The sequence below is a fragment of the Salvelinus sp. IW2-2015 genome, linkage group LG1 (genome assembly GCF_002910315.2).
Source record: "Salvelinus sp. IW2-2015 linkage group LG1, ASM291031v2, whole genome shotgun sequence".
Taxonomy (NCBI): domain Eukaryota; kingdom Metazoa; phylum Chordata; class Actinopteri; order Salmoniformes; family Salmonidae; genus Salvelinus; species Salvelinus sp. IW2-2015.
Window position 1 is genome coordinate 17,269,163 of NC_036838.1, and position 12,381 is coordinate 17,281,543.

Consider the following 12,381-nt stretch of genomic DNA (forward strand, 5'->3'; position numbering starts at 1 on the left):
ACCTGGCCTCCACAATCACCTGACCTCAACCAAATTGAGATGGTTTGGGATGAGTTGGACCACAGAGTGAAGGAAAAGCAGTCAACAAGTGCTAAGCATATGTGGGAACTCCAAGACTGTTGGAAAAGCATTCCAGGTGAAGCTGGTTGAGAGAATGCCAAGAGTGTGTAATGCTGTCATCAAGGCAAAGGGTGGCTATTTGAAGAATCTAAAATATATTTTGACYTGTTTAACACTTTTGGTTACTTCATGATTCCATGTGTTATTTCATAGTTTTGATGTCTTCACTATTACCCTACAATAATAGATTAATAGGGTAAACTTCATTATATTTGCTGACATCCTACAGTCAAATGTTGGCACCAGTAGAGTAGCCATTTAGCTATATGAACCACATCCCTCTACAAGCACACCTTCTCCAATGTTGGTTACAAGGCAGTACTTAAATTAGGTAAGATAATATCATGTTACCRTTGGCATAATAAAATGAAAGTTAAAGTGATTTCACCTCTTCCCCTTAATAATGAATCAAAGTGTTTGACACTGGAGGGGAACAGTAACTTTCTGATCAAACATTATCAATGTAACAGCAGACATTTTTCATACCTTTGGTCATCATAATTTGATCTGGTTTTCTTCAAATATCCTCCAACTTCATGAAAAACATGATTTCGACTGTCCATGACCTTTAAAGCCTGCTTTAAAAGCCCCAATAGCTTTGAGCAGTCCTGATACTGTCAGGAATGGAGCGCCAAAGGCACAGTGCTTGGGAGGAAAAGGCACAGAACCCCATTGTGCAGAGCCAGGTCCTATGGGTATGGACCAGTTTGGCATGGCCTGAACGTAGTGTGCGTGGAGGTTTATAGGGTGAGAGTAGATCTGACAGGTAGGCAGGTCCGGTGCCATTTAAGGCTTTGTAGACGACGAAGTGAATTTGAAAGGCAATTCATTGAGGGACAGCCAATGGAGGCCAGCATGGATGGGGGAGATGGGGGTAGACTTTTTTGTTTTCCTTGCAGCATTGTTTTGGATGAGCTGTAATTTATTAATTGAATTTGCAGGCAGGCCCCCAAGTACTGCGTTCACATAATCAATTCTAGAGAAAGTGAATGCATGGATAAGCTTTTCTTGATCAGAAATGGTGAGAGGGTTTTAGGCGRGAAATGTTCTTCAGATGAAAGAATGAMGTTTTACAAATGTGACTAATGTGGGTATTGTAGGAGAGAGCAGGGTCGAATTTCACACTCACGTTTATGACTGAGGAGAGGGGAATGATGTGGCCTCTATCGCAAGACAGATGCTGCAGGAGTTGTTGATCTGCTRGGGGGTGAGTATCAGCATTGCCTCTGTCTTGCTGCTGTTGAGTTGGAGGAAGTTGTTCTGCATCCAAGATTTTACCTCTTCCAGACAGGATTTGTTTAAAGGTACACTTGTGCGACATCTGCATAGCAGTGGACATGGGCACTCTGCTGTCTGAAGATYTGGACAAGTGGAAGCATGTAGACTAGGAAGAGAATGGGTGCTAGCGCCGACCCTTGTAGGACCCAACAGATTATGGTGCACTCCTCTGAACTTGTATCACCGAGGGTGACATCCTGCTTGCAGTTAGAGAGGTATGTGAACCAGTTTAGGGCAGTCCCACAGATGGCAGAGTGCTCTCTGAGGCACTGCAGTAGAATGGTGTGATTTACTGTGTCAAAAGCAGCMCTGAGCTCCAGAAAAATCAAGATGATCCTGAATCTGCAGACATGAGCAGGTAATTTGCAATTTTCACTAAGGCTGTCTCAGTACTGTGCATGGGTCTTAAGTCTGACTGAATAAAATACACCCAAATCAATAGAACCAAAATGCTTTCGCCTAAATGTTCATATCTGTTTAATAACATGTTTGGAATGACAATGGGACCCACAGTATGGAAGCCCATTCCTGCCACCCGAAAAATAAATTAAATGAGGATACTAACTCACAATTTAGAGACACGCAACTCAAAATGTTGAGATACTAAGTTGAAATGTTGAGATAGTAGACCATACTTATATATGATTCTTCATTTGTAACATTATGTGGTGATGCACGACAAGGTCCCAGAGTGGGGAGGACCCTAATTGTAAAGTACAACATTGTAATAAACCAGCTGTAAAACGGTTTTATATGGGCTATGATGGGACCAGATTGGACAATAGAACTAACAGGGCTGAGCTTACTTTATGCAGGGTTGCATCGTGTAGGCCTTTGCATTTCTAATAAAAAATGTACTCACACATTAGGTCATCACTACTRTGTTTATTAATTCCAGTCAATAATGTGATTGATAACGTCTAGGTAGCCTTGCCACCCGAAGTTTGAATATAAACCAAATTTGATCACATTAACATTTCTCTTAACACAAATAAATAGGCCTATTTTAGGCTASAAATCCATAGCTTAGGCTATAAATACATGACGTTACCGCTTCGTTTCCCCTGGCCAAAGGGGATCAGAGCACATAGGCATCTCTAGGCTACCTGCAGCTGTGGTTGTTATCAGTAGGCTACAGTTGATCAGACTGAAGCACAGATTAATTGTGCACGAGTTGACAAATCATGAGGCAAATCAGTCTAAACAACAGTACTTTGTCCCTTTTTCAACGCGTTTGTGTCAATATTTGTTGGGGCAAATGCCAGCTCGCCAGATGTTTGCCAGCGGCCCTGCTGTTCTGATCTCTGCAATGTCTTTAGATGGATAGACTTACGCATCTCAAAATGTCTATTTAGTATCACAACATTTCTAGATAAGCAAGTCAACATTTTGAAATACTTGGTCATAATTTCAAGATGCGAATTCGACCTTTTACATCTACCTTTTAAACACATGTTGGTAGTGGCAATGGGCTTCCGAGGAAACAAGGCAGTCTAAAAATAAAGGATGCTGGCCTACTGTTCTCCTCGCCTCATTTCTTTTGTTACTGTAACCTGGCTCTCACTTTTGTAACCTGGCTCTCACTTTTCTGTCTGGGTTGAAGGCAAACATTGACTCGTCCCTTGGTTTCCTAACTTCCACAGGCTAGTGACATTAAGTACGTCAAGCTCAGAAGTTCCCACAAAACCCTCCTCCATAAATAAAGGTTAAATGAAAAAAATACAAACATTTAAATATATATATCACTACAAAACGCAAATCCGATCTTACATAATTAACTAGCTACTTCTGGTAGAAAGGCAAACGCTTAGTAGTATTGCTAGCTGTTTGTTTGTGGGGGGATATACAGCTAAATTAGCTAACTAACTAATCCACGTTTTAGTGTTAGCAAAATACAACCATGTAGACCTAACCACGTTAGATAACTAAAGTAGCTGCTGTATGTTTGCTAGCTAAATTAGCTGCCCTGTAAATACTATTTAAATAATTTCTGATTCAACAGAGTAACGATACAACAATGTATAGCCTACTGCTACATGGAATAGGAGCGATAAAATAGGAAAATGTCAAGCGAAAAGCAAAGCGGAGATTACAATAACAAGCCCTGGTCGCTCTGTCTGGTTGAAAGCAGGCCAAAAAAGCTAGCTAGTTACTAACAGCTAACAACAACAACTCTGGTAGTTAGCTAGTGAGCTATCGTTACATATTAGTTTCACAACATATAGAAGAACAAACACTAGATTATAGTTAGCTATCTTAATTATTAACTAGCTACTTAGTCAGTAGCATGTGTCGTGAAGTTTTGCACAGGTTTGCTAGCTTAGAATTTTGCTGTCACACAGGTGAGATAGCTAGCTAACGTTAGCTAGCTAGCCTAGGCTAACTAGCTAGCTACGGATATCTTTGAAAATGTACAATTCTTCCATAAAAACGATTGGATTATGTCTTACCCGTGACGGTTGGCAGCAAATTTTTCTGTAATGTCCCCTCACGCCCACCAAGGCATATGTGGACGGTAAACGATTTCTCAGAAAAACTAGAAAGATGTCTGACAGGTACCGCTCACAGCCCTTGGCACGGTTTCCACAAGCCCATCACTTCTTCGTATATGGTATTACCGCGGTTAGCAAACAAACACTAGAGGTGCATGCCACCACCTACTGTACTGGAGTGTGTAGTCAATCACAGTTTAAAGACAGACAAAATAATAAACAAACACAACCTGATTTCCGCCTACATAGACATACCCAAAATACTGTAATTCTTTATAATGAGAGGGCCATAAACAAAACCTTGTAATGCTTATACTACCAGAAATATTACAATCTCATAGTTATGTTATCTATGTTTTCAAACATAGTTATACATTGCTGGGGTGTAGTAATTTTTTGGACACAAGGTCAAGTACACAGTACAAATATGATTAAAATGTAAAAATATAAAAGATCATATAATTTTTCCTATTCAACAAAAGTGGGGGAATACGGCTTTAAATGATTGAAATGCTTTCTAAATATAGTAACAATCAAATTATATATACGACTTAATCTAATATCTCACATTTCTTATAACTTTCAAATAAATATCATACTTAGTTACAGTACAAAATTGTAACTGATGACAGAGCATTTTCTGCCCAGTGTTCTCCGCCATTCAAATGTCTGCTGACTCATTACAACTTCAGCTCTAAGGACAAGTTGATTTTGTCTCTGTGACCAAGAGAAAGTGATCTTGTTTCAATACTACAAATTGATTTTGTATTTTTTCATGTTGAAAGCTCTAAATCCATCTGAGAATATTACAGCGAGATGAGACTGCGTTTGCTGCCATTGCTAGTCTCCCKTCCCATATCTTATATTTTAAGCAGAGCTGCCATGTTCACAAACARGGGTATTCGATCCTTTGTCTGGATAGGCCAGAAAATGTGAGGTGTCGTTCCTTATGCAAATTGGGTGTCAGATTTTACATACAGCTGCAACCGGAAGTTACTTTTCGTAGCAGATTAGAAGAGCCTTTTAGCAGACCCTAACCCTTACCTAACCTTAACCTCATTCACCTAACCTGCTACATTCATTCTACTAACCTGCTGTGTAAATTCTCATAATCTGCTCCGAAATAGTCACTTCCGGTAGTAGCTTTATTCTGCTCTCAGATGAGGGTAGAGAATGGCATGCGAAGCAGGACAACCAGAGCTGTCACGGAGTTCACATCAGTTGATGTTGTTCTGTTCACAGAGCACTCTGTTCACAAAAATGTGCTGTAGACATTATGGTGAAATGCTTACTTTCGAGCCCATTCCCCAAAATGCAGAGTTAAAAAGTAAGACAAATATTTGCTAAATAAAAAAGGAAATAGTAACACAATAAAAAACAAAAATGAGGCTATATACAAGGAGTACCAGTACCGAGTCAATATGCAGGGGTCCAAGGTAGTTGAGGTAGATGAGGTCCTTGAGGCAGAACTGAGTGATTTCCACTAGATGGGCCAGTTGCAAAGTCAAAATTGGATATAGCCTGTTGAAAACATTTATGAAAATAAATTGCTTTTTAGTCTTAATATAACATTAGGGTTAGGCAGTGTGGTTAAAGTTAAGGTTACATTTAAAATCAGATTTTATAACTTTGTGGCTGTGCCAGCTACTAACATGCGCCTTTTAATGGGAAAGTAATCTAAAAGTAATCAGATAACGTTACTGAGTTTGGGTAATCCAAAAGTTACATTACAGATTGCAATTTTGGACAGGTAACTACTAAATGTAACGGGTTACATTTAGAAAGTAACCTACCCAACCCTGTGTGCTTCGAACACCTGTGTGTAAGCGTAACTGGGGAGGAAGTTGAGTTCGTCGGTTGGAGGCACACAGCATATGGGTGTGTGCAAAACTGCTACAGCGAGTGAATATTTTTTACTTAAAAAATTCATTATAGCCAATAGGAAAGACAAGGGCCATATGTTTCGAAAATTGTTTTGCATGCGATGATTACTGACGTTTCTAAACGTTAAAACACAGCATCGGGACTGTGTTTTTCTTTTTTTATTTCACCTTTATTTAACCAGGTAGGCCAGTTGAGAACAAGTTCTCATTTACAACTGGAACCTGGCCAAGATAAAGCAAAGCAGTGCGACAAAAAAAACACAGAGTTACACATGGGATAAGCAAACGTACAGTCAATAACACAATAGAAAAATCTATGTACAGTGTGTACAAACGTAGTAAGATTAGGGAGGTAAGGCAATAAATAGGCCATAGTGGAGAAATAATTACAATTTAGCATTAACACCGAAGTAATAGATGTGCAGATGATGATGTGAAAGTAGAGATACTGGGGTGCAAAAGAGCAAAAAAATAAATAACAATATGGGGATGAGGTAGTTGGGTGTGCTATTTACAGATTGGCTGTGTACAGGTACAGTGATCTGTGAGCTGCTCTGACAGCTGATGCTTAAAGTTAGTGAGGGAAAAATAAGTCTCCAGCTTCAGTGATTTTTGCAATTCGTTCCAGTCATTGGCAGCAGAGAACTGGAAGGAGAGGCGGCCAAAGGAGGTTTTGGCTTTGGGGATGACCAGTGAGATATACCTGCTGGAGTGCGTGCTACGGGTGGGTGTTGATATGGTGACCAGTGAGCTGAGATAAGACGGGGCTTTACCTAGCAGAGACTTATAGATGACCCTGGAGCCAGTGGGTTTTGCGGCGAATATGTAGCGAGGGCCAGCCAACGAGAGCATACAGGTAGCAGTGGTGGGTAGTATATGGGGCTTTGGTGACAAAACGGATGGCACTGTGATAGACTACATCCAATTTGCTGAGTGGAGTGTTGGAGGCTATTTTATAAATGACATCGCCAAAGTCAAGGATTGGTAGGATAGTCAGTTTTACGAGGGTATGTTTGGCAGCATGAGTGAAGGAGGCTTTGTTGCGAAATAGGAAGCCGATTCTAGATTTAATTTTGGATTGGAGATGCTTAATGCGAGTCTGGAAGGAGAGTTTACAGTCTAACCAGACACCTAGGTACTTCTAGTTGTCCACACATTCTAAGTCAGAACCGTCCAGAGTAGTGATGCTAGGCGGGCGGGTGCAGGCAGCAATCGGTTGAAGAGCATGCATTTAGTTTTACTAGCATTTAAGAGCAGTTGGAGGCCACGGAAGGAGTGTTGTATGGCATTGAAGCTCGTTTGGAGGTTTGTTAACACAGTGTCCAGGGAAGGGCCAGATGTATACAGAATGGTGTCGTCTGCGAGGAGTTGGATCAGAGAATCACCAGCAGCAAGAGCGACATCATTGACACATAGAGAAAAGAGTCGGCCCGAGAATTGAACCCTGTGGCACCCCCATAGAGACTGCCAGAGGTCCGGACAACAGGCCCTCCGATTTGACACACTGAACTATCTGAGAAGTAGTTGGTGAACAAGGTGGGGCAGTCATTTGAGAAACCAAGGCTATTGAGTCTGCTGATAAGAATGCGGTGATTGACAGAGTCGAAAGCCTTGGCCAGGTCAATGAAAAAGGCTGCAGAGTACTGTCTTTTATCGATGGTGGTTATGATATCGTTTAGGACCTTGAGCGTAGCAGAGGTGCACCCATGACCAGCTCGGAAAACAGATTTCATAGTGGAGAAGGTACGATGGGATTCGAAATGGTCTGTGATCTGTTTGTTATCTTGTCTTTCGAAGACTTTAGAAAGGCAGGGCAGGATGGATAAAAGTCTATAACAGTTTGGGTCTAGAGTGTCTCCCCCTTTGAAGAGGGGGATGACCACGGCAGCTTTTCAATCTTTAGGGATCTCAGACGATAGTTGAACAGGCTAGTAATAGGGGTTGCAACCATTTCGGTGGATCATTTTAGAAAGAGAGGCTCCAGATTGTCTAGCCCGGCTGATTTGTAGGGATCCAGATTTTGCAGCTCTTTCAGAACATCAGCTATCTGGATTTGGGTGAAGGAGAAAGGAGAAGCGGGGGGGGGGGAATTGGGCATGTTGCTGCGGGGGGGTGCAGAGCTGTTGGCCGGGGTAGGGGTAGCCAGGTGGAAAGCATGGCCAGCCGTAGAAAAATGCTTCTGGAAATGATCGATTATCGTAGATTTATCAGTGGTGACAGTGTTTCCTATCCTCAGTGCAGTGGGCAGCTGGGAGGAGGTGCTCTTATTCTCCATGGACTTTACAGTGTCCCAAAACTTTTTGGAATAATGCTACAGGATGCAAATTTCTGTTTTAAAAAGCTAGCCTCAGCTTTCTTAACTGACTGTGTATATTGGTTCCTGACTTCCCTGAAAAGTTGCATATCGCGGGGGCTATTCGATGCTAATGCAATATGCCACATGATGTTTTTGTGCTGATCAAGGGCAGTCAAGTCTGGGGTGAACCAAAGGCTATATCTGTTCTTAATTCAACATTTTTTGAATGGGGCATGCTTATTTAAGATGGTGAGGAAGCACTTTAAAGAGGCAGGCATCGTCTACTGACGGGATGAGGTTAATATCCTTCCAGGATACCCGGGCCAGGTTGATTAAAAAGGCCAGCTCGCTGAAGTGTTTTAGGGAGCGTTTGACAGTGATGATGGGTGGTTGTTTGACCGCGGACCCATTACAGACGCAGGCAATGCGGCATTGATCGCTGAGATCCTGGTTGAAGACAGCAGAAGTGTATTTAAAGGGCAAATTGGTCAGGATGATATCTATGAGGGTGCCCATGATTTAGGGTTGTACCTGGTAGGTTCCTTGATAATTTGTGTGAGATTGAGGGCATCTAGCTTAGATTGTAGGACGGCCGGGGTGTTAATCATATCCCAGTTTAGGTCACCTAACAGTACAAACTCTGAAGATAGATATGGTGTCCAGGGCACAGCTGGAGGCTGAGGGGGGTCTATAACAAGCGGCAACGGTGAGAGACTTATTTCTGGAAAGGGGGATTTTTAAAAGTAGAAGCTCGAATTGTTTGGGCACAGACCTGGATAGTATGACAGAACTACACAGTAGATTGCAACTTCGCCCCCTTTGGAAGTTCTATCTTGTCGGAAAATGTTGTGGTTGGGAATGGAAATTTCAGGTGGCCTTCCTAAGCCAGGATTCAGACACGGCTAGGACATCAGGACATTGTCGTTCACATGGAGACAGCTGTGGGCAAAGCTAACCTCTGAAAACCCTACTGGAAAGTGTTTGAGAGCTAGGTTTCCACTGACTCAAGTTAACTCCATGGTGAAGGAAGTTTGATGAACTCCACCAATGGAGTTGAGCAGAGCCCAGGCTTTGTTTCGACTAGATAACACAGCCACAAAGTCAGATTTCCCACCCACAAAATCTAAATTGGCTTAAAAAATGTGTCTTGTCTTAATTTAAGGTTAGGGTTAGGCAAGTATTATTGTAATATTTTTTTTTTGTTGGGGGGGGGGGTAGATCAGCTTTAATATTGCAGATAGATTGTAGCTTCCATCAATGTAATTGTCTGCATCATTTCTAATCCTGTAACGGCTGTCTTCGGGTGAAAGAGAGGAGGACCAAAATGCAGCGTGATGATAATCCATATTTTAATTAGGATATTTAAACGACGAACAAAAACAACAAACTGACAGAAGGAACCGAAAACGCTACAGTCCTGAACATGGGAACACAGAACCGATGAACACACGAACAGGAACAATCACCCACAAACAAACAGTGAAAACAGGCTACCTTAATATGGTTCCCAATCAGAGACAATGACAAACACCTGCCTCTGATTGAGAACCATATTAGGCCAAACAACAAACCCAACATAGAAACACAAAACATAGAATGCCCACCCAGCTCACGTCCTGACCAACTAAACAAAGACTAAACAAAGGAAATAAGGTCAGGAACGTGACAAATCCCCCATATATTTTTTTGTAAATATATACAGTATATAAATATATTGTCCTTATTATTTTCCACAAACCCCACCACCCATCACCTAATTGGAGTAAACTAATGGACAACACTTAAGCTTCTACTTCCAGCTCATACATGCTATATACATTTTACGGACAATGTATTTTACAATAGTTCTTTTTTGTTTTAAATCCCACCCTTCAACTACCTTCAGTCCCTCCCATCTATCTCTGAAGACCATCCAGTGGGATTTCTATTTGCCATATATTTTTAACTGTGCTGTTTCACAAAAGTTCTGAACCTTTCTCTTCTAATAGTATCTACAGATTGTAAATGAAAGATACACATTTTTGCTAAAAGTATTGTAATATTATTGATCGATTGACTATGTTGCAATTCTTCAGCCATTCCTGGACCTGCGACCAAAAACAAGTTACATATAGACAGTACCAAAATAAATGATTCTGTCTCTTCGCAGCAAAATCTGCAGAGCTGGGATGGTTGTATACCCCAAATATATAACATATTTGGTTGCAAGAATTTGTATAATAATTGAAATGGAAAAATGTGATGTTTTGAATCCAGCGTCGTTTTGTGTATCAATTCATAAACCATGTGCCATGGAATCGGTACATCGAAAATCTCTTCCAAACAAATTTTCAATCTATATGGCACAGCTGTCAATTTTTTGGACCTTAAATGAAACTGGTATACTTACTTATCAGAATTTTCTTTAACCAATTTTGGTTTTTGATGCAGGGCCGACAGACAAGTTCCTTACTTTCCCCCCTCTTCCATTTCTGCAGTAATGCTGCAATTAGTTGGTTGTAATTGTGGATAGAGCAGACATTTCCATATATTTTAGTTAGCTGCATGTGTGACATAACTCCACCAGTCCTATTTATGAAATAATTAACAAAGATTCTACTTGTTTGTTGTTRTTGAAAAACAGGTTAGGGTTAGACAAAGTTAAGGTTAGGTTTAATATCTGATTTTAAGAAGACACATTTGATAAATGGGCGGGGATTAGCCATAGTCATGACTTTGTGGCTATGTTAACAAGGGAAGACCGCTTGGGAACATCTGTGTCATGTGACCAACGTAAGGCTATGTGAGCAACAACATAGCTAGTAGGCCACGTTTTTTGCATGATAAATAAGAATTTCTAGAAATTAGAGATTCACTTCCAAAATGAAAATAAAATAAAATATTTTTACACATGGAAACTAAATCTTGTGGGAGCCAAAACAAGATACAATAAAGAAAATGTTAAACAAGCAACATTTATTTATTAACTAGAGTTTAGGTTTTGCTTGTTTGAAACAGGATTACAGCAATACATATTCATAAGAGTACACAAATCACAATCTCTGCACTGGACCTTCAGTGACAAAAGCTCTCCCCTGCACAGGTTGGGGTGCATATGTGAGAAGGGGAAAATAAGTATAATATGTTCTATTATATTATCTACAATGTATTGTTATCCATAGCCTATACTTTGTGTGTGTGTGTGTGTGTGTTTAAAAAAAAATATATCTGGTATTCGCATTCATAGGCTAGCCTATCACCAGCAGATGGCAATGTCTGGCCCAACAAACCTCAGACATCTATAGTGGGGTCAGAAATTATTAACACCCTCGATAAATGACTATAAAATATCGAATTCAAATACTGAGCTATATTGTATGCTCCCCCCAAAAAATGGAACTTATATTATTTTATACTAATACAATTACTCAGAGAAAGAGATTTTGTTAAACAAGTAATACAAAATTATTGACACCCCTGTTTTCAATACCTTTCAATACCTCCCCTGGTGAGGATAACACCACTGATCCTTTWAAAAAAATGTTTGGGAGGAATCTTAGACCATTCCTCCATACAAACACCTTCCAGATCCTTGATATCCTTCGTATGTACTCATGGACTGCCCTCTTCAATTCAAACCACAGGGTTTCAATGGGTTTTATGTCTAGAGACTGAGTTGTAAAATGTTGATTTTGTGGCCAATTAACCATTTCTGTGTGGATTTTGATGTGTGCTTGGGATTACTGTCTTGCTAGACGATTCACTTGCAGCCAAGTGTCAGCCTCCTGGCAGAGGCAACCGGGTTTTTGGCTAAAAGTTTATAATGAGGTTGACCTTAATAGGCCCCAGGACAGTGAAAGCAAAATAGTCCCATAACATCAAAGAACCCCACCATATTTTACAGTAGGTAAAATGTAGATGCTAAACCCACCACTGGGGTGTACGCGGCCAAAGAGCTCTATTTTCATGTAATTTGATCAAAGCATCGGTTCCAATCCAAGTGCCAATGCCGTTTAGCAAACTCCAGGCATTTACCTTTGCTGTACAACATTTTGGCCACACACACCAGTAGTGGGTTTGGCGTTGAAATGAGAATGCATGAGCAGAAAAATATGGTGGTGGATCTCAGATGTTATGGGGCTATCTTGTTTCCTTTTGGTCCTGGGGCCCTTGTTAAGGTCAATGGCATCTTGAACTTTACCCAGTAAAAAAGCTTGTATCATAAATAACTACTCATTATTATTTGTAGCTTGGTCACATCAATTTACCCATGATACATCACAGTTTTGATTCTCAAACAGGACCATTATCTGCTCATTTCGCTGAGTCTACC

The 12,381-nt window shown here is 40.6% G+C and overlaps 1 protein-coding gene across 1 annotated transcript in view; it reads right to left on the reverse strand.

Moving 5' to 3' along the window:
• The window catches only part of LOC111961855 (E3 ubiquitin-protein ligase Itchy), a 69,054-nt gene extending 65,045 nt beyond the window's left edge, over positions 1–4,009 (reverse strand). The window contains exon 1 of the mRNA XM_023984450.2: positions 3,849–4,009. The gene's annotated coding sequence lies outside the window, so the exon portion shown is untranslated. The remainder of the gene's footprint in view (positions 1–3,848) is intronic.
• Positions 4,010–12,381: the final 8,372 nt, after the last annotated feature.